At 41.8% G+C, this 4006-nt stretch overlaps 1 pseudogene; it reads right to left on the bottom strand.

Moving 5' to 3' along the window:
• Positions 1–1376: 1376 nt before the first annotated feature.
• LOC103081834 (heterogeneous nuclear ribonucleoprotein R pseudogene) lies at positions 1377–3269 on the bottom strand (annotated as a pseudogene).
• Between the last annotated feature and the right edge of the window lie 737 nt (positions 3270–4006).

Genomic DNA, 4006 nt, shown 5'->3' with positions numbered 1-4006 from the left:
TCAGTAGTTGTGGCTCACGGGCCTAGCTTCTCCGCGGCATGTGGGATAATCCCAGACCAGGGCTCGAACCCGTGTCCCCTGCATTAGCAGGCAGATTCTCAACCACTGCGCCACCAGGGAAGCCCGATACTGCTTATCTCTAGAAGGTAGATTTATAGAAATGAAATTAATAAATGAAAATGCATATATATTCTTGACTCTTGACAATAGTTTGACAAATTGCTTTCAAGATATTTCTAATATTTACACTTTCACCTATAGAGAATGACACAATTCATCAGAACCAAATATGGCCAAATTTAATTGAACAGTTTTATTAATTGTTAGGCCAAAAGACAAACCCCAATATTGCACTATTCTTTTTTGTTTTAAAGATTTTATTTATTATTTATTTATTATTTATTTATTTTTGGTTGCTTTGGGTCTTAGTTGAAGCACACGGGATCTTCGTTGAGGCGTATGCTATCTTTCATTGTGGCACGCAGTCTTCTCTCTAGTTGTGGCATGCGAGTTTTCTCTTCTCTAGTTGTGGCACGCAGGCTCCAGGGCATGTGAGCCCTGTATTTGTGGCACGCAGGCTCTCTAGTTAAGGTGTGGAAGCTCAGTAGTTGTGGCGCATGGGCTTAGTTGCTCCATGGCATGTGGGATCTTAGTTCCCTGACCGGGGATCCAACACACGTCCGTCCACTGCATTGTAAGGCAGATTCTTTAGCCCTGGACCACCAGGGAAGTCCCCTTAAATTTTCTCTTTATTGTTAGGGTGAAAGTATCTTTATTCAATGTTTGCATATTGAAGAGTTATGGCCTTGCCTATGTAAATTTTTGTTAAAATCTTTTGTATATTTAAACGGAATGGTGAATGTCTTACTCATTGGTTTTTGTCTTTAAGCATAAATGGTAATAATTCTTTGTCTTTTTTTTTTCAATACAAGAAAACTTAAATTTGTTTGCTTTAATTTCTTAAAACTACCAAGACAAAGCACTAGCTTGTATTTTTGTTTACAGCATACTCCATACTGCTAGGTAATCTATCCCAAATCCAAAAAATGAAGCTGTCCAAAACCAAAGGTTCTGCAAAATCATGATTTAACAGTGTGCTCAGCTTGTTTTGAAGCTAAAAAGAAGCCTGAAAGGATAAAAGCATTGTAACTCCCAGAATAAGGGAACTCTGCAAGCCCAAAAATATCCAAGAGCATTTATGAAAAGAGGAAAAAATAAAAAGACTTGCGTACATACACAATAGTGATTTCTTCAGCCCAATACAAATGGCAGCAAATTGCTACTTAAAGATGAAACATAAGCCAATTTTTTTTTTGAAGGATGTAGATCTAGAGCCAGTCATATCTTGCCAGTATCATTTTCAAGCCCTCACTTGTCTATTTCCACTGTTGCCCATAAGTATCCTGATAAAATTCCTGGTGGTCATTATTGTAACTATAGTTACCAGAATAGTCACCACCTTGCTGAAGTGGCTGTTGAGCGATGGGCTGGGAACCCCAGTTCTGTTGGTTGTTGGTCTGATGGCGCTTGGAATCAGATTGGTTGTACCCATCTGCCTTTCTCTTGCCTTCTACATTGCCCCCACGGTTGCCCCAAGATCCACGGGAACCACGGCCTCTCTGCTGTTGTGCAGGACCCCCTCTGCCACCCCTAGAGCCTCTTGGTTGTCCTAAAGGTGCCCCCCTTTGTGAATAGCAAGCTCTACCTCTTGGATGTGGTGTTCTCCACCCCCTTGGTGGTGGTGGAGCACCTCGCCCTCCCCTTCCTCCTCCTCTTCCTCTTACTGTATAGCCATCATCATAGCCGTAGTAGGGATCTTCATAGCCTCCACGATAGTCGTGATAATAACCATAGTAATCATCATAGTAATCTTCATAGCCATAGTAATCTGGAGGGTAGCCATATCCACCTGTCCCCCCACCACGACCCCGACCTCTAATTGGAGGTGGCATACGAGGAGAGTGATAGTAATAATCTTCATAATACAGTGCTTCTGGAGGCTTGTCTAGCAGCTTGATGCTCTTTCCTTTTCTTGTCTGGTGGCTTGGCTAAGACTCTTTCAATTTTTTCCCCTTTTATTTCTTTGCCATTCATTTCATCCATGGCCTTAACAGCTGCTCCTCTGTCTTCGAAATGAACAAATGCATAATCTTTCAACTTCTTCACTCTTTCAAGTTTTCCGAATTCAGAAAACGACTTTTCCAATATTTCTTCTGTCACTGTAGTAGCCAAGTTTCTCACAAATAAAACTTTCACCTTAGCCATGACTTCTGGATCTGGTTCTTCCACAGGGTCAGCCCATTCAACTGTAACTACATTTCCCCATACTTTTACTTTTCCACTCATCAGCCAGCGTCTGGCTTGTGCTGCTGACTTGTGATCCTCATACTCAAGGAAGCAGAACCCCCAATTCTTCTTTTTGTCATCGGGTTGATGATAGAGAATAACGTCCACCAAACCCTCTGTGACTTTACTGAATTCTTCCAGAATGTTTTCTTTAGTCTTATTCTTCGGAATTGATCCAACAAAAAGCCTGTTGTTTGCCACAGAAATGCACGCTCCAAGGCGAAATTATCAGGGCGAATTTCATAGCTGTCACACAGTTTAACAGCTTCCTGTGCAGCTTCCTTTCCACAGTAGGTGATAAATGCATACCCTCTGTTCTGACCAGACAGTGGATCCATCGTAAGACGTAGATCCCAAATGGGACCAGCCTTTTCAAAAAGGGGCATCAACTCATCCTCATATAAATCTCTTGGTATTTTACCTACAAAGACTTCTGTTCCAATTCCAGGTTGCATGCCAGAGTACACACTGTCTGGTGGAGGACCACCATACTTCCTCTGTCCTGTGGTTACATCCAGGGTATAACCAGTCCTCTCAAGCAAGGCCTTGATCTTTGCTTCATCGGGTCCCTTTGTAGACTCTTGTACCTTGCTCCCCTGTTTCTCCCTTTGCCTGTAAGTCTTCATAACTCCACATAAAAATGAACTTTTGCTCTGAACATGTGATAAGTCACTTTCCTTGAACTGCTGTAGTACAGACAGAGCTCCTTCTTCATTAAATTCCCTGAGAGCATCAATGGCTCTTTCATCAAGATCGACATAAGCTACCAATCCTGTCTGAAATATTTCAAGTCTTTCTGCCACCTTCTGTAGGAGGCCTGCCTCTATCAGTCTCCTGTAGTGTTCTGTGTGAGTTACACTGGAAGTATCCATTGGTTCTTCCTCTTTTAACTGTACCGCATTACCATTCACCTGATTAGCCATTTTATTATGCTGCGGGTCAGAGGTGGGGCCGGCGGCCGGTCCCATAAGAATCAGCGCGAGGAGCTTTGAAAATGACTAGAAATGGCGCGCACGCCACCCTCTTCCCCCCTCATAGACAGAGCCTCGATCCTCTCTTTGTCTTTTTAATTTCCAATTTTTTTTTTTTTTTTGCGGTACGTGGGCCTCTCACTGCTGTGGCTTCTCCCGCTGCGGAGCACAGGCTCCGGACACGCAGGCTCGGTGGCCATGGCTCACAGGCCCAGCCGCTCTGAGGCATGTGGGATCTTCCTGGACCGGGGAACGAACCCATGTCCCCTGCATTGGCAGACGGACTCTCAACCACTGCGCCCCTCCCATTTTTTTTTTTTTTTTTTTTTTTTTTTTTAGCTTTTCCTTAGGGTTACATGAAGTTTAAAAATCTTATATATTGATATCTATCTGTACTTTTCCCATTACTTTTATACCTTAGCAATTCCTTCTCCATCGTGGGATTAAGTAACATAATTGCATAATTGTCCTGAGTTTAATGGAAAAATTATTTTATGCATGACTGTAATACAAATATTTAACTTACTTTTTTTAAAAAGTAGTTGATTTTCACATGATGATTTATTGAACCATTGATCACTTTCCATGTCTTTGAAATGCTTTCATTATCATATTGTTGGTTGAAACAAACACACACACTGAAAAACATTTACTTTAGAATCATAAATGTTTTTTTTTTAATAATTCCA

The sequence above is a fragment of the Lipotes vexillifer genome, unplaced genomic scaffold, assembly GCF_000442215.2.
Source record: "Lipotes vexillifer unplaced genomic scaffold, Lipotes_vexillifer_v1.1 scaffold695, whole genome shotgun sequence".
NCBI classification, from domain to species: Eukaryota; Metazoa; Chordata; class Mammalia; order Artiodactyla; family Lipotidae; genus Lipotes; species Lipotes vexillifer.
This window is presented reverse-complemented; position numbering and strand designations above follow the sequence as displayed.